General features: G+C 44.3%; 1 non-coding gene across 1 annotated transcript; it reads right to left on the reverse strand.

Moving 5' to 3' along the window:
* Positions 1–11,864: 11,864 nt before the first annotated feature.
* On the reverse strand, positions 11,865–11,946 carry trnas-aga (transfer RNA serine (anticodon AGA)). Its single transcript has one exon. It is a non-coding gene; the product is annotated as a tRNA-Ser (tRNA).
* Positions 11,947–19,291: the final 7,345 nt, after the last annotated feature.

Genomic DNA, 19,291 nt, shown 5'->3' on the forward strand with positions numbered 1-19,291 from the left:
AAAATGTGAATAATCTGTTATCTCTGCCACTAATAATGTGGGGAGGGGAATACAAATGAATCAGGCAGAACACCCCAATCCCAAAGTCCGTTTGAACATTTACAGATGGACTTTATTGAACTAACACCCAGCTTAGGGAAAAGGCATTATCTGGTAATAGTTGATGTTTTCCCAAGGGGTGGAAGTGCTCCCACGTCTCAACAGGATGCCAGTGCGGTAGCCAAGGCTTTGCTAACTGAAATAATTCCGAGATGGGGCATCCCTGAAAGGCTAAGCAGCGACAATGGAAAGCCATTCAGAAATATTGCCGTACAGCAGATCAGTGATTACTTGGGAATAAAGGTGAGGCAACATTGTGCCTATCACCCAGCGAGCGGTGGGGCAGTAGAAAGAGAGAAAACTGCCCTTATAAATAAATTGGCCAAATGTTGTGAGGAACTAGAGGCGACATGGACAAAGGCATTTCCAATTCTGCTAATGTATATGAAGGAGAAGAAGAGTAAATCTTAGGACGTTTGTGATTTTGTTTGGGAGGTGGCCCAATACAGGAATTGGCCCAAGACCGATTTTAAGACAGATAACAGACCACTGTGAGGACGAGATGTTATGTTACGGTATCAAACTCTCCACACTTCTGTCTCAAATAAAGAATCAAAAGAAGGGCAGCACTACCCCAATCAGCAGAAGGGAAGATGCACAATCTAGAACCTGAAGACTGGATAGTGGTGAAAGACTTCAGGAGCAAAAGCATGAAGGCGAAGAGCTGGCTGGGACCGTTCCAAGGGCTCCCTCCAACACAGGCAGCTGTTAAGATCGCCGAAAGAGCCACGTTGATACACGCCAGCCATCGCAAACGTGTAGCTGACCTTGAGGAGACATCGGACAACACCGGATCCAAATAAGTGTAAGTAGTGATTAGAAGAGTCATAGAAATATGGGGCTGCATGGCAGGACGAGTCGTGAAGGCAGGGGTGTCTGGGATACAACCGCAGACGGTAATCTTTACCAACGATGTTAAGTTGACCTTTACATGCCACCCATGCCCGTTTGGTAACCAGGACGACTATAAATAAGGTAATAAATATTTATGCAGAGATCCTTGTGTTCCCAGTTACTGGCACTGAGTAGTATCCACCACGGCTACAGGTACACCTGACACGGGATATCGGTTTCCTGTTATCAAGGAAGGAGGTGCCATGGCAAGGGTAATAATAACCAAGATTCAGAAGAGCGATGACGAAGCCTGGTGGTGTGGAATAGATAGACCCTTCTCCGATATCTATAGACAGGTGAATATAGTGGTACAGCCTCGCACCCACCCCACCCGAGATGAAATGCAGAAGGTCCTCCAAGAAATAGTAGCTCCTGGACTCGAAAAGATGAATGTCCAATGACCCGCACTGCAGATGGGCGGAAAGGCCTTTTCCAAGCTGACAGAAATGGATGAAAGAAAGAAACTGATGTGCAGCTAAAATGATCACAAATGAAAAAAGTAAAAGTGGATTCATTGAGAAAACATACAGCGCCATATTTCACTTTCCGTGGAAGTCTACTGTTAAGGACTCCGTGCTCTCACTGCTGTAGCAATGGGGGATTTCCTCTGACCGTTTATGTTGTTGACAACCTTCCCAAAGCAGGGAATGTTGTATGGAACTGGCAATTAATCGAGTATTGTCACAAACAGGTTCAGACTTGCATAAAACAAAGAAGTGCGAATCCTGGAAATCTGAATCAACAACAGGAATTGACAGAGAAACACTGCAGGTCGAACAGCATCTGTGGAGACAAAGAGATTTAATGTTTCATATCACAGATTCAGGCTACATATGCTTTTTATTGTTTTATTGCCTGGGTAATTATCAATTTCACTTCGTGAAACAGCATATTACCAGAATCCCTCATTAGCTCACAGACGTGATCTGTCAAAATGCAAAATTCCTTTATCGGCTGTAATGCTGTTGCTGTTGCCCTGAGTTGGTGAAAGGCTGGCCTTCATTACCTTTTTCTTCTCCTTTATGTCGATGAGCAGCCGTGGTGAATGGAGAATTTCTGTTTGTCTCCCTTTGTCTCTCAGTACCATCTCACTCTCTTCTACATTCTCCCACTCTCTGTCTGTCAATATCCCTCATTTTTCATTTCTACTCTTGGAAAAGTGTTAAAATCGGAGTCTGTTCCGTGGCTTTCTCCGCCCCGCCCGGCCAGAGTGTGTAGAACTGGGCTCACAGTCTCCAATTAATGTCTGTGTTACTTAGGTCTGAGATCAGGTGACATTTGTTCACTCAAAACGTTATGAGCTTTTACAATTCTAAATAGTATTCATAATAGAACAGAAAAAAAGCAGTTTCACTCCAATTACAGGATTTCTATGATGCCACTGCCGTTAGCCTAAAATCAATGAATGGTGACAGCAGACAATGAGAGCCATTGGATGCGTTGTTACTAAAACATTGTCCTGCAAGTCTGCAGTGTCTCCTGCGTCTCTTCATTATTCCCAAAAAACTTGAAAAGACGGACGGAGAATAATAGTAGAAGAGATAGACAAATCCTTGTCGAACAGAGTAAAAGGAACTCTGCGTTGAATTAGTAGGATAGAACATAGATTAATGGGTCCACATCAGGCGGTAGGGCTTGGTAGCACGAAATAACAACGGACTGAACTCAAACACAAGAAGCATGCTGAACCATCATTTTCGCGATGTTGGATAAACAATACGGTTTTTACAAGAAGTTTAAACAATTAACTTTCAATGTACAGAACATTTGACAGCATTTGACACCATTAACGCCTGGTTATTACCATATGCTTTAACTGACGAAACCACAGACACTGTTCTTTAAATCAATAAGGGCATTTAATGAAGTATATGATCACAGTTAATCGGGCCACCTTTCTGTAATAAAGCTGCTCGCTGAGAATTTATATCAACATCCGCTTGTGCAGGACAGAAGTTTACAGCTGGTGACTCTCCACTGAAAATGTACAGGAAGAGGCAATCTCTTCTTGCTTTGATTTCAAACGGATGCCTTCACCTCTTCAACCTGACAGGATAAACAGTATGCGTTCATCATCCCTGGGCCGATTTACCGCGTGAATATGCACAGAGGAAAACTCATACCAAGAGACCAGGGTAATTGTGGTGAATTTACCAGGAGTGGTGTGTGAGTCGGTGTTAACAGTGGGCAGTAAGGGCTAAACCATTAGCACTGACATTGATCCTTGTACCAACAGCTCCTCACTCACTTTCTGCCTCATTCATCCCAGTCATCATTGACTTTCCCTTCCTACTTTCCCTTCGAAACTTTACACTTCTTCTGGACCACTTTCGGGTGTCCACTTGGAAACTGCAGCTTTTTCAAACGAAATTCTGGGGAATGCACGTCACTCTTTGGGATAGGCTTCACTCCCCAAACATAATTACTCAAGAGATTGAGATGGTAAGTTACTTTACATCGTCCTCGAAGTGCTCAACACAGTGATACAGCCATGATGTCGATAGGGAGGGAGTTCCAAGAATTAGACATAGCGACATTGAATGAAGAGCGAGATAGTTTCTGCTCTGAAAGGCGAGATCCTTAGAGGGGATTTGCAGTGACAATTTATTCGTGTATGTGCTGCCATGGCTGCCAGAGGATGTGGTGGAGGTTCGTAGAATTGCAACATTCAAGAGGCATTTGAAATGGTATATAAGTCGGAAGGGTTTTGAGGGATATCGGCCGTGTGCTTGCAAGAAGGACCAAATTGGGTTGGGATTTCCGGTCAGCATGGGCAGGTTTGAACGAAGGGTCTGTATCCCTGCAGTCCATCTCTATGACTGTATGAGTCCAGTTGGATGCAATCAATCACTGGATTCCTTCTGGCAGAACCGGGTCTGTGCTCTCTGTGGAAGCAGAACATGGTTTTCATTCAGATTAGCTACAAGAAGAGGAGAAATAAATCTTCATTTCCTGACATGGAATTTTATCTTGCACATCTTTGTGACTGTGGGAGGAAACCGGAGCAACCGGAGGAAACCCACGCAGACACGGGGAGAACGTGCAAACTCCACACAGTCAGTCGCCTGAGGCGAGAATTGAACCCGGGTCTCCGGCGCTGTGAGGCAGCAGTGCTAACCACTGTGCCACCGTGCCGCCTGCCTGCACCGACCTTAACTGCACAAACTCTTGTGCCTATCGTTCTTTGTCCCCACATTTTGAAGCACCGGTCCTTGCCGTGGGTGGTGAAAGAGCTAACTACTGCCTTGCAGAAAAACCGTGGGGTCAGAGACCCGATCGATCTGTCATGCAGCGGGGATTGCATTGCTCAGAACAGATGTGTTTGCTGTGTGGGACTGAAACTGAACCCGATCACACACAGATACGGTGTAACAGCTGCCAGCAGATGTGGAGACGATTGGGACGGTTTCATTCGTACTCTGGGAAAAGACTGGATCCTAAATTCAGGGGAGCTAATTGTCACAGATAGAAAGCTGAAAATTGGTTAGGGAACGATATGAGTCATGACCGAATGGCGGGCAGAACAGATGGGCTGAAAGCTCTAACTGTCCTCCGATGCCTTCTGGTCTCTGGCCATCCAGTATCTAAGGAAATAGAAACAGAGTTAATCTTGCATTTCGAAGTCCTCCCCTTATAACTCGGAGAGGTGAGAGATGGAACAGATCTGCTCTTAAATTTTGAGACTGGGAGAAGGTTTGGACACGGAAAATAAAAGAGAAACTGAGTATAAAGTTGAGAGTCAGGAGATATTCAATAAAAAGGTAGACGGAGATGGACATGGAGAAATAAGTGTCACTGGGCTTGAAGATTTAACTCGGCTTTCCATTCCAAGATTCTACCAGACCTGCTGAGATTTTCCCGCAATTTCTCTTGTTGGTACTGAAACAGAAGGGAGAAGTGTGATCCTGGACAAATCAGCTATGTCTGCTCTGTGGACGTTTGAATTCCCTGTTCGAACAAATCACTTCTGACCCACATGGAAACCTCACTATCCTGCATCACCCCCACCTCTGTTACTGACAATAAGCTGTTCATTACGTAAACCCATATGGGTACACAACAGCATCATTTACCGAGTGAATTGGGAAAATTTCAGGGAGAGTTCCATTCGGTTTCCATCATAGCATTCTCATTCAGTTAATTCTATTACAGCACCATTTGACATGCAGCAGTCACTGTCATGTTGCCATTCGCATTCGACGTCTCTGGACATTTTGGTTGGGGCACGTTTGGAATGGTACCTCACGTTTTGGAAGGGACATCGTTTATAGCATATTCGGCTGAACTGATAACCTTGTCTCTTGCACCTGCAGTACAGTGGAGACAGTTTTCACTCAGAAACCAAGAGATGATCAAAAACGGAGGAAAAAATGTGTCAACAAAACCTGCCTCAGTGAGCGAATTCGCTCTTGCAACATTAATGGAGGGCGGCAAACCTATTAACAACAACAGCGCCCTGCGTGGGTCTCGACCCCACATCATTGAGATTAAAGGTCTCAAACTCTACCGACTGAGCGAACCAGGACAGGATTGGTGTTGGTTAATTTATGATTTCATACTGAGTTTAATTCAGCTGACACGGCAATTTTCAAAAATCTCGTTCATTCCTCCCCATTGCAAATAACATTATTCAAGTCTTTCAATTCTCAGATTTATTCCTTCAGAGAATTACAATCCATTTAGGCCTTCCCCCGGGATTCACGATTCTCTGTTAATATGTTCATATTTTGACCCTGATCCTTAGGTCGCCGAACTGATTCCTAGACACTCTGGCAGACTGCAAATCAATCGGGAAAATACCTCAGGAAACCAAATCATTTCTGATTAGAGTGTCGGGAATCCCATCTGCTGAAGAGACAGAGTCCTCACAATCAACACTTTCTTTGTTCTCCCTGCCGACAAAGTTTACCACTTCTAATATTCGAGCCAGGAATTCTGATTATAAAATGTTTTAAAAACAGGAACAATCTTCTGAAGCCATTTCCAATTTGAATTAGAATTATTTACCCTTTCACACGGTAACAGCCGTTCCTGAGGAAGGAATTTCCATGAGCTGTGTCCCAGGGCTGGTCAGGAAGCCGCTGATTGAAACTGCAGTGGCCCCTTTCTGGTGGCAGCAGGGGCTTGTAGAGAGTGGGATCACATTCTGCTGCACGTGACCGTCTCACTCACTGTGGACTCAGGGTCAATCATGGATAGGTTCTCGTGGTTGTATTGTCAGAAAATGGTCGGTCTCAATACTTGATGTGAAATATTTGAGGCTCTGTGCTCTTTTTGGGCTAGGACAACCAACATTTCAGCCAAATGCTCTGACCATTTGAGACACAGCAACTGGCAGCAAAATTGTGCGTGTACACATCCAAACGCACAGTGCTCGAGAGGATGTGGACAGCAGTAGTTCTCACTATTTTAGGAATCAGTTGCTCATGTTCCCGTGTTTATCGCAGAGAGGGTGAGAGACCCGAGGAGTAACAAACACACCATAAAGCAATATCAGGACCTGTGTAGTTCTGTCATAAAAAGCTGCCTGCAGTTGTTCTATTGCAAAGTTGGGTTTCAAACCCATGACGCAATAGAGATTGGACCCTAAACCCAGCACATTAAACCTCTCTGGATTAGTGGTGTTGGAAGAGCACAGCAGTTCAGGCAGCATCCGAGGAGCAGTAAAATCGATGTTTCAGGCAAAAGCCCTTCATCAGGAATACAGGGTTTCGCCCGAAACGTCTAATTTACTGCACCTCGGATGCTGCCTGAACTGCTGCGCTCTTCAGCACCACTAATCCTCAATCTTGTCTCCAGCATTTGCATTCATTTTTTTTCCCTACATTAAACCACTCGGTGACGCTCCCTGACGGTAACTAAGCGCCAAACCTGTCAAGACTAATGTTTCAGCATCGCTTCACTTCAGGCAATTTCCCCTGGCACTTTCTATGAATACCTTCGCATAATTAAAAAAAATATTTACAACGATTTGAAAGGTTTGCACGGTGTGGACATTAGTGAGAAGCTGAATATTCTTCGACAGTTTTCCCCGGAGCTTCAGGCCTGAGGGATGTCCTTGGAAAAGTTTACAAAATCATGAGGTAGACGAGCAGAGAACATAGTCAATCTACACTTTTTCAGAACTCATGTGAGTTTAAAGCGAGATTGCATAGGTTTAATGTGAGAGCAGTACAATTTGAAAGGGAGGTGAGCGACAGTTGTTTTTAATACAGACATTTTTGTGCCTGTGGAATAAATTTCCACATTTAGTGGCAGAGTTTGGTGCACTCACAACACTTCAAAGGCATCTAAATGGGTATGCAGACAGGAAGTGTTTGGAGAGATAAGGGACAAATATTGGCAAATATGTTTAGATTAGTTACGGTCATCTGTTCAGCAGGTGCAAGTTGGATAGGAAGGTTTGCTTCCGTGCTCGGCAATTCTGTGACACTCCAGTACCTGACAACACTTTCAACAGACCACTTGCAAAAACGCATGCTGTTTGTTACTAAGTCAGCGTGTTTGAATTTTATTTTTTCTTGAGGCGTAATGTTTTGAAATGACACAGAGAGGAATGTTTTCCAGATATTTACAGACAATGACCATTCTCCTTGATGCATTCCCAGGTTCTCCATCAAATCATTTCGTTGACTAAAAAAAACCTCCCAAATCGTGTTATCCCCTCAACTCTCCAGTGAATCCAGAAACTGACAGTTCTTAACGTGGACAAGGTGCAAAACTCAAAAGGCAGAGTCATTATCAGACACACAAGCTTATTACTTCTGTATGTGAGGCAATGCGAGACGTGTATGTCAAGAACTGCTCACACAAATAGCACCGAAGCAATTCCAAACGGAGCTTCCCGACATTCTGGAGATTTAGTGTATTGCCAAGTAACAGAAAGTGCTCAAGTAACAAAAAACAAAACAGAAACATATACCATGCAAAGTGAATATTACCAATTATATTCTCGATTAAATTAGGTCAACAATGCGTTGGTGCCTCCAACTGATCGAGCGAGCCAATCTCCAGGCTCCCTCACCAGGACAGTAATGAAGGGAATGAGAGAAATATAAGAAAGTTTCACGCTGCGGTTGCCCACCTTTTAGCCACAACAACAAAAAACGAGGGAGCAGATTCAGTGCAGGATCTGGCTTCAAAACAGCGGTGAAATAACGACGTCCACTCACTTTCAGGGAAAGCTGTGAACAACTCACATTGTCCAGAATATGAATACACAGCGCGGGCTGTTTAGTTCCCATATTCTACTGCTGTCCCGACATTCATACGAAAATGTACCTTTCAAAGAGAGCGTTTGTAGCTGTGGAATGACAGTGGCAGCTGTTTCCCCTCGCTCTGACTGCCGCCCTTGGTAATGTAGAGGCTGGTATTCTCATCTTACACGCGGTAGTTGAGTGTGCAATTCTCTGTTGCTCTGTTGTGGAAAAGCGGAGTGTTTTGGAGCAGAAAGATGTGAAGCTCGGATGCTTCTGGAGTTCTTGTTGAAAGGTTCGGTGACGCGAGGAAGATGGTTTGCAGACTTTTCCTCGCCTGTCTGGGTGACATTCTCAGCGCTGCAGAGGTTCCTGTGAAGCGCTGCTCTCATGTTTTGGTACGAATTCATTTGGTTTCATTCCCGCTGCTTCCGTTTGTTGGGATTGCAGATTGGGTCCAACGGATGGAATCCGTGGATGAGTGCCCTGCTTCCAGGATTGTCTGGCTGTCTTCTGCTTGCCCTGTCCTATTATTGTTGTGCTATTCTAGTCGAATGTGTGGCCCTTGCCGTTTGTACGTATTGCTACTAGGGACTGCTAGACTGACGCCCACACAAATTATTTGCCAAGAACCAATATCCATACACCTTCATTCGCAGATGCATGGAACACGAAGTTCACAAGGAGGATATGCTTTGAGGTAATTTTTAAATCATGCTTCCCTGTATTAAAAACAAATTCTGGAAAACGATATCCAGACTCCTCCGAACACTCGGACTTATGACAGCACAGAAACCGAGAGCCTCACTCAGACAACAACTCACGAGAAAACAAGGCCCAATACGCATCATGTGCAGGTCAAACGTGGTTGACGAGATTCCACGCTGCGATTGCACGAAACACGACATAGGAGAAAGAGGCTGACAACTAGAGAGCTGCACTCATAATTTCATCTGGACTGTAAACGCCTCGGACAGCTGTTCCTTGCAGTTATGCACAGAATATTGAATGTCTCTGATTCCAGGGCTTAGAACTCGGATGATATGACCGTCTGCAACACTGGTTACTTCCTTGTGTGAGGTAACTCCTGATGGAACACATGTAACATTCTATTGCTCATTGAGAAATATATTCAAAATAGGAGCTCATAGCAGCATTTCTGTTGTCTTTCTGGTGCTGTCCCTGACATGCCCTGTGGCACTGCACTTATTCTCTGTTTCCTGAGGGTTCGGCACATGCTTCCACGATCGTATTATGGGCAGTAATCTGCATTTTCGCTTCAATAAGGAGTGTGTGAAGCGGAGGTCCACCATTCTCGATGCTATTTTTCTCTTCTTATGCGCAACTGCAATACAGTAAATGATCAATTAATATTGTAAGATGATACACAGAGGCCTGTGAAATATCGAAGTTTCATTGACATTTATGCAATGGTTAGAGATGACCTTGATTCAGGAAATAACGATGTAAAGTCTGTTTGGCTGGAGTTGAGGAACAGTGAGGAATGAACTCACAAGCATGTGTAGTTTACAAGCCCACTCGCAGTAACCACAAAGCGAAATAAATCGTACAAGGAAAAAAATATTGAGTGTGAGTGACAAAAATGGCAATAGTCATGCGTGATCTTAACTTCCCATCTAAAACTCTCGGTTCTATTGTAGAAACGTTTGGAGAACCATAATCAAAGAAATCCCACATGTCCCATAAAACATCACGAGGGATATCTTGGTAATTGATTACTCTACTGGTGATTTAATTTTCTTATTTTCTTGGAAACCATCTCTTTAATTGTGAGCATCAGAAAAGGCTTTCATTTGCCAGCAAGAAATAAATATGTGATTAACCTTTGTTCGTTTCATGTATAAGAACACTGTGACTCCTCTGCACTGCACATCTTTTGCGTTTCTATCGATTTTAATAGTCGCGTGTCTTTTGATTCTTCCCAACAAAGTATATGACCTCGCATTCCCGACATGAAGCTGCATCTGCCAAGAATACTCCAATTGTTGGAGGGAATCCTGAGGAACAGAATGTACATGTATTTGGAAAGGCAAGGACTGATTCGGGACAGTTAACATGGCTTTGTGCGTGGGAAATCATGTCTCACAAATTTGATTGAGTTTTTTGAAGAAGTAACAAAGAAGATTGATGAGGGCAGAGCAGTAAATGTGATCTATATGGACTTCAGAAAGGCGTTCAACAATGTTCCCCATGGGAGACTGATTGGCAAGGGGAGATCTCATGTAATAGCAGTGGACCTAACACCGACCCTTGTAGTACGCCGCCAGTACCTGGACACCAAGAAGAACATGTTCCATCAACTACAACAATGTTTTCTATTGGCAAGCCAATTTCTGAACAAAGCTGCAATCTCTCCCACAATTCCATTCCACCGCATTTTGTGTAATATCCTATTGTGGGGAACCTTATCGAACAACTTTCTGAAACCCATATACACCACATCAACCGGTTTACTGTCATCTCCCTGTTTGGTCACTTTGTCAAAAAAGTCAATAAGATTCGTTCGGCAAGGTCTACCCATCACAAAACCGTGCTGACTGTCCCCGATCAGATTATTCTTTTCTAGATGGTCATAAATCCTATCTATAATAACCTTTTCCAACATATTACCAACAACTGCAGTGAGACTCAATGGTCTGTAATTACCAGGGTTGTCTCTACGACACTTTTTGAACACGGGAACAACATATGCTATGCTCCATTCCACAGGCACTACTCCTGTAGACAACGATGATTTAACGATCGCCGCCAAAGGTAATCAATCTCTTCCCTTGCTTCCCAGAGGATCCTAGGACAGATCCCATCCGGCCCAGGGGACTTGTCTGTTATCTCACTCTCCAGTATTTCTATCACCTAATCCTTGTGAACCTCAATCTCTACTACTCCAGACGCAAGTATCTCTGTACCTTCCTCGCCAACATTTTCATTTTCTATAGCGAACACTGTCGAAAAATATTTATTTAGCGCTTCCCCTATCTCCTCTGACTCCACACACAACTTCCCACGATTATCCTTGATTGTCCCAAATTTAACTCTCGTCATTCTTTTATTCCTGACATACCTATGGAAAGCCTTAGGGTTAACCCTGATCCTATCTGCCAACAACTTCTCATGTCTCGTCTTGGCTCTTCTCAGCTCTCTTTATACGTCTTTCCTGATATCGTTGGAACCCTCGAGCGCTCTAACTGAGTTTTCACATTTTGTCCTAACATAAGACTTCTTGTTCTTCTTGACCAGGGATTCCACTTCCTCAGTAAACCACGGCTCACGCGTTCTATATCTTCCTACTTGCCTGACAGGTACATACTTATCTAGGACACACAGGAGCTTTTCTTTGAATAAGCTCAACATTTTTAATGTGCTCACCCCCTGCAGTTTCCTTCCACATTCTACGTTTCCTAAATCTTACCTCGATACATCGTAATTTCCCTTCCACCAGATGAAACTCTTGCTCCGTGGAGTACACCTACCCCTTTCAATCACGAAAGTAAACCTGAGAGAATTGTGATCGCTGTCTCCAAAGTGCCTACCTACTTCCGAATCTAAAACCTGGCCAGGCTCGTTTCCCAAGTCTAATCAAATTACTGGCCTGGTTTGCAAAATAGGTGTTCTGAACTTTGAGCGAAAACGGTTCCAGCAGGAAAGCATTCATAACGTAGTCAGCAGGATTCGAACCTACGTGGGGAAACCCCAATGGATTTCTAATCCATCGCCTTAACCACTCGGCCATGACTACAGACAGCGCAGCACCGTTGAGCAATGACCAAATCAGCCGTGATCTCATTGAAAGCTCTTGCTGACTTGAGCTAAATGCTTCCATCTCGTTTCATACCTTTGCTGTCATTTGTAAGGTGCGAGACACCAATGTAAAAGAAGGAAAGCACAAAGGTAGGAAAAGATATTTGCAGTCAAACTGAGTCAAAATTATTTATTGAAAGGAAAATCACACTTGGCAATTTGCTAGATCTCTTTGCGAACATGACCAGCAGAGGTAAGCAATGGAGCTATTGGTCTGAGTATTCCTCGACCTGAAGCAAACAAAGGTTAGTGACATATTCATTTCTTTTTCCGGCGAACGAAATGTTCTTTCCTGATGGTTACAATGAAAGAGACGGTTCCCAATAAAAGACAAAGATTCAGTCACATCTAGATATATTTCAATGTGACACGATTCATTTTCCGTCCCAAATTACCCCAGAGATGGAGGGGGTGAGTTACTTTTCTTCACTCTTCAACTCCTCAGCACGGAGGTACAGACATGAAACCGCTAGAGATGGAGTACTTGAATTGGGAACCAGCGACACTGAAGGAACTAGGCAAAAGTGAGGACTGCAGATGCTGGAAATCAGATTTTAGATCAGAGTGATGCTGGAAAAGCACGGCAGGTCAGGCAGCATCCGAAGAGCAGGCAAGTCGACGTTTCTGTTGCCAGTCCTGCTGCGTTCCTCAAACAATTTTCGTTTTTGGCTCAGATTTCCAGAAGCTGCAGCTATTTGTTTTATGTTAACCTTCATAATGTTTTGGACAAAACCAATGACCTGCCAGCATCGGAAAATCGGCAGAAGTACTGGTACACCGATATGTTTGCTGAAAAATACAACCATTCCATGAGCGGGAATACGATCCGGGCCACGGTGCTGAGAACACCGAATCCTCACAAATAAATAACAAGACAAGGCGATAGATACTATAGTATTTGGTGTAAATAAAACACCCTTTCTGAACATTTTCGTGGCAGATTATTTTCAACTTGTCTTCGAAGATTTACAAAGTGGGAAAAGGCCATTCCGTCCGTGTGCATTGCGGCTAATCAGAGAACCATCCATTCTAGTCGCAGTTTCCAACTTTAGCTCAAAGTCTCGTGTGTTCTAATGTTTCCAGGGCAAATGTCAATGAGGTTATCCTATGTTCTTAAATGGCACAATAACGGGGCAGAAGTATGACACTTCCACAACGAATTGTAAGTCTTTTGAGGAACTCATGCTCATTTTCACCCACAGAGGGAGACACACAGTAAGATACCCCCAAACTGACGGAGGTGTCCGTTGTGGAGAGTTGGAATTTGAAATGGACAATAGGACAAATGCAAGTTTTAAATGCGGAAGCACAGAGGCGACGTCCCGCCAGGACTTCACAGGGGAGCGTCAACGTAGACCACAGTTAAAGCGAAACAAGTCAGACGCATTATCGATTACGCCACTGGCCCAAGATGCAAGCCTAGCGTTGGCAGTATGTCGATATGTAATGCCATGGACTTTCACGGAATCAAAATTAAAAAGGTGAACAAGCAGCGAAGATCATCACCAACATTGCTTCACTTCGATTTGTGAAGCAATGCCTTTCACTGGCAAAGGAGAAACATTTGTCCTCAGCTGCCTGCTTCAGGGTCGCCTCCTTCTCTGCTGGAAGTTTCCATCGTTTTATTGACAGTCACGACGCGATTTCATGATCCTCTCCAGTGAAAAAGTGTCATGGTGTCATCCAAGCAAGAGCCTGCAGATTCTCAGCGAGAGACCTCCGGTCATTTCGAGCTCTGGATGTGGAATTAGACGAGATGCGTGACACCTTTTATTGGCGCCACCACTTCACTGCAAATTAGCGGCTCAAAACGAGCCGTTGTTGCATCAGCTTGATTTGTACCTTCCTGTCGTGCTTTTGCTAAACAACATCAGATAGATCCCATCCGGCCCAGCTGACTTATCTATTTTCACACTCTGCAGTATGTTGTGGTTCTGTTCGCCGAGCTGGAAGTTTTTGTTGCAAACGTTTCGTCCCCTGGCTAGGGGACCTCATCAGTGCTTGGGAGCCTCCTGCGAAGCGCTTCTTTGATGTTTCCTCCGGTGTTTATAGTGGTCTGTCCCTGCCGCTTCCGTTTGTCAGTTTCAGCTGTCCGCTGTAGTGGTTGGTATATTGGGTCCAGGTCGATGTGATTGTTGATGGAGTTTGTGGATGAATGCCATGCCTCGAGGAATTCCCTGGCTGTTCTCTGTCTGGCTTGCCCTATGATAGTAGTGTTGTCCCAGTCGAATTCATGTTGCTTGTTGTCTGTGTGTGTGGCTGCAAAGGATATCTGGTCGTGTCCTTTCGTGGCTAGTTGATGTTCGTGGATGCGGATTGTTAGCTGTCTTCCTGTTTGTCCTATATCGTGTTTTGTCCCGTCCTTGCATGGTATTTTGTACACTACATTAGTTTTGCTCATGTTGGGTATCGGGTCTTAAACTACTGGACGTGTGCCTCACAACACATTTCACATTCAACAACCAGACATACGAACAAATCAACGGAACACCCATGGGATTCCCAATCTCGGGACTCATAGCAGAGGCAGTTATGCAAAGGTGAGAACAAACAGTCCTACCACAAATTCAACCTAAACTCTGGGTCAGATATGTCGATGACACGTTTGTAATCATTAAAAACACGGAAATAGAAAAAAAAAACACCGGATCATCAACGCCACACTCACAGGAATCCGATTCACGAGAGAAGAAGAAAAGGATAGCCAACTCCCATCCCTAGACGTGATGGTACAGAGAACACCAGACGGAGAATTCACTACAAGAGTATACAGGAAAGCCACACACACAGACCAAGTCCTAAACCATGGAAGTAACCACCCCAACACACACAAACGAAGCTGCATCAGGACACTATTCAAAAGGGCCACAACACAATACAGTACACCAGAACTGCAAAAAGAAGAAGAGGAACACCTATACAAGGTATTCGCCAATAACGGATACCCGCTCAAATTCATCAACAGATGCCTAAGAGAATGACCACGGAACGAGGACATACCACAACCAAAAGGACTAGCCACACTACCATACATCAGGAACATCTCAGAACTGACAGCCAGACTACTGCGACCCCTAGGACTCATAACGGCACACAAACCAACAGCCACGCACAGACAACAACTCACCAGAACGAAGGACCCGATACCCAACATGAGCGAAACTAATGTAGTGTACAAAATACCATGCAAGGACTGCACAAAACACTATATAGGACAAACAGGAAGACAGCTAACAATCCGCATACATGAACATCAACTAGCCACGAAACGATACAACCAGCTATCCTTAGTAGCCACACACGCAGGCAACCAGCAACATGAATTCGACTGGCACAACACTACTATCATAGGGCAAGCCAGACAGAGAACAGCCAGGGAATTCCTAGATGCATGGCATTCATCCACAAACTCCATCAACAAACACATCGACCTTGTCCCAATATACCAACCACTACAGCGGACAGCTAAAACTGACAACCGGAAGCGGCAGGGACAGACCACTATAAACAACGGAGGAAACATCAAAGAAGCGATTCGCAGGAGGCTCCCAAGCACTGATGATGTCGCCTGGCCAGGAGACGAAACGTTTGCAACAATAATTTCCAGCTCGACGAACAGAACCACAACAACGAGCACCCGAGTTACAAATCTTCGCACGAACTTTGAACTCTGCAGTATTTCGAATATCTCTTCCTTGTGAACCTCAATCTCTTCCAGTCTAGACGCAAGTATCTCTATACCTTCCTCGCCAACATTTTCAATAGCGAATACTGTCGAAAAATATTTATTTAGTGCTTCCCCTATCTCCTCTGACTCCACACACACTTCCCACTATTATCCTTGATTGTCCCAAATTTAACTCTCGTCATTCTTTCATTGCTGGCATACCTATGGAAAGCCTTCGGGTTAACCCTGAACCTATCTGCCAACAACTTCTCATGTCTCCTCCTGGCTCTTCTCAGCTCTCTTTATAGGTCTTTCCTGATATCGTTGGAACCCTCGAGCGCTCTAACTGAGTTTTCACATTTTATCCTAACATAAGACTTCTTGGTCTTCTTGACCAGGGATTCCACTTCCTTAGTAAACCACGGCTCACGCGTTCTATATCTTCCTCTCTGCCTGACAGGTACATTCTTACCTAGGACACGCAGGAGCTTTTCCTTGAATAAGCTCCACATTTTAATGCGCTCACCCCCTGCAGTTTCCTACCACATTCTACGCTTCCCAAATCTTACCTCGATACATCGTAATTTCCCTTCCACCAGCTGAACCTTTTGCTCCGTGGAGTACACCTATCCCTTTCAATCACGAAAGTAAACCTGAGAGAAGTGTGATCGCTGTCTCCAAACTGCTCACCTACTTCCGAATCTAAAACCTAGCCAGGCTCGTTACCCAGTACTAAATCGAAAGTGGCTTCGTCCCTTGAAGGCATGTCTACATACTGAGTCAGGAGGCCCTCCTGCACACACTGGGCAAAAACTGACCCATCTATAGTACTCGTACTGTCGTGATCCCAGTCAATATTTGGATTTTTTCTTGAGTGTTCCAGGGTTTTTCATTGTCCCAGAGTCCAGATGAAGTTTGCATTCCTCACGTACGTGAGCGAGAATTCTTTCAATGTCTCAGATCAGTTCCTGTCCCGAGAACATCAGAGTCAATGTCCCGTCCTCTACTCGGTCCGACAGTTCACACTTCTTCATCCTCCTCTGATTCCATTTCCCAAAGAGTTTCTCAAGATTTCCAAAGCTGCAGCCTAAATTATATGGTTTGCTTCTTAAACATTTTTCCAACTGCCAACTGAAAATATTTTCACAGTATCTCTTCACAATCCTCTGGCTTGCAACATGTCCAGGGAGAAGAAGTCCCGTTTGGTGGAGAGATTCCCGAGGCTGGTGAGTTTCACTTTGGAACAAAGATGGTTAAGTGGCAATTCCCTGCGGTTGGTTGTAATGACCGGAGAGGGAGCGGTGGGGAATGAGCACTTTGACGAGCAGGAGGAAGTGTTGCCACTGACCCGAGTCAGAGAACAGAGGACATGGATTAAAGGAATCTAATGAAAAGCAGCACTTCTGCTCAGGATGTTCAATAACAACTGCAGAAACCCGATGTGTCGAGCAGTGTATCTGGAAAGAGAAACAGAGATAATGATTTAAATATGGAACGTTTCTGATCAAGAACTCGAGTTTCCCAAGTCTAATCAAATTATTGGCCTGGTTTGCAAAATTGGTTTTCTGAACTTTGAGCGAAAATTATTCCAGCAGGAGAGCATTCGTACGTAGTCAGCAGGATTCGAACCAACGTGGGGAAACCCCAATGGACTTCTAATCTATGGACTTAACCACTCGGCCATGACTACAGTCAGCGCAGAACGGTTGAGAATTGACTAAATCAGCCGTGATCTCATTGAAAGCTCTCGCTGACTTGATGAGCAAAATGCTTCCATCTCGTTTCATACCTTTGCTGTCATTTGTAAGGTGCGAGACACCAATGTAAAAGAAGAAAAGCACAAAGGTAGGAAAAGATATTTGCAGTCAAACTGAGTCAAAATTATTTATTGCAAGGAAAATCACACTTGGCAATTTGCTAGATCTCTTTGCGAACATGACCTGCAGAGACAAGCAAGGGAGCTATTGGTCTGAGTATTCTTGGACCTGAAGCAAACAAATAGTGACATATTTATTTCTTTTTCTGGCGAACGAAATGTTCTTTCCTGATGGTTACAATGAAGGAGATGGTTCCCAATAAAAGACAAGCATTAAGTCGCATCTCGATATATTTCAATGTGACACGATTCATTTTCAGTCCCTAATTACCCCAGAGATGGAGGGGGTGAGTTACTTTTCTTCACTCTTCAAATCCTCAGCACGGAGGTACAGACATGAAACCGCTAGAGATGGAGTACTTGAATTGGGAACCAGCGACACTGAAGGAACGATGTAAAAGTGAGGACTGCAGATGCTGGAAACCTGATTTTAGATCAGAGTGATGCTGGAAAAGCACAGCAGTTCAGGTAGCATCCGATGAGCAGGAAAGTCGACGTTTCTGTTGCCAGTCTTGCTGCGTTCCGCAAACAATTTTCGTTTTTGGCTCAGATTTCCAGCTACTGCAGCTATTTGTTTTATGTGAACCTTCATAATGTTTTGGACAAAACCAATGACCTGCCAGCATCGGAAAATCGGCAGAAGTACTGGTACACCGATACGTTTGCTGAACAATACAACCATTCCTTGAGCGGGAATACGATCCAGGCCACGGTGCTGAGAGTACCGAATCCTCACAAGTAAATCCTCACACGAACATTTTCGTTGCAGATTATTTTCAACTTGTCTTCGAAGATTTACAAAGTGGGGAAAGGCCATTCCGCCCTTTGTGCATTGCGGCTAATCAGAGAGCCATCTATTCTAGTCGCAGTTTCCAACTTTGGCCCAAAGTTTGGTCATGGTGTCATGCAGAAACTCAGCGAGTTCACTCAGACATTTTTGTGTGTGCAGAATGATTTCCCACATTTAAAGCAAGTTCAATGGCATCCCGAATGGGTATATACACTGGAAGCGTTCGGAGAGATAAGGAACACATTTTGGCAAACATGGTTCAATTAATTTCGGTTATCTGTTCAGCAGGGACATGTTCGATAGTAGGGTATTTTTCCGTGCTCGGCATCGTTGATGTGCTCCCGCAGCTGACACCAGTTTTAATGGACCATTTGCAAAAAGTGCACTCTGTTTGTTAGGCAGTAAGCGTGTTTGCCTTTCTTTCTGGAGGGTGGATGGGACGAGTTGACCCAGCGATGAGGGTCTTTCCGGACTTTTGCTGCCAATGACCATTCGTTTGGCATCTTCCCAACTTTGCCATCAAAGAGTTTGGCTGAAGAATAATACCGCACAGATAATGTTACCCCCCTCAGCTCTCCAACGAATCCAGAAACTGACAGCTCTTCATGTGGAACAGAAGCAAAACAGAAAGGGTGGACCATTGGCAGACACACCGAAGCATGCATGCTGCCTTTGTTACAGTGCAATCCGATTATGTCATGAACTGCTCAGAGAAACGGCAGCGAGGCAATTCAGGACATACTGGAGATTTAGTGCATTGCCAAGTCACAGAAAGTGCTCAACAAACATAAAACAAAACGGAACAGCAATAATCCATGAAACATGAAGTTTACCAATTGCACTCGTGATGAAATTAGGTCAACAATGCGCTGATGACTACATCTGATCGAGAGGACCAATCGCCACCCCCCTTCACCAGGACAGTAATGAAGGAAATGAGAGAAATACAA

This window comes from Chiloscyllium plagiosum, unplaced genomic scaffold (assembly GCF_037043375.1).
Source record: "Chiloscyllium plagiosum isolate Xiang-an unplaced genomic scaffold, Cpla_swu_hap1 HiC_scaffold_33, whole genome shotgun sequence".
NCBI lineage: Eukaryota > Metazoa > Chordata > Chondrichthyes > Orectolobiformes > Hemiscylliidae > Chiloscyllium > Chiloscyllium plagiosum.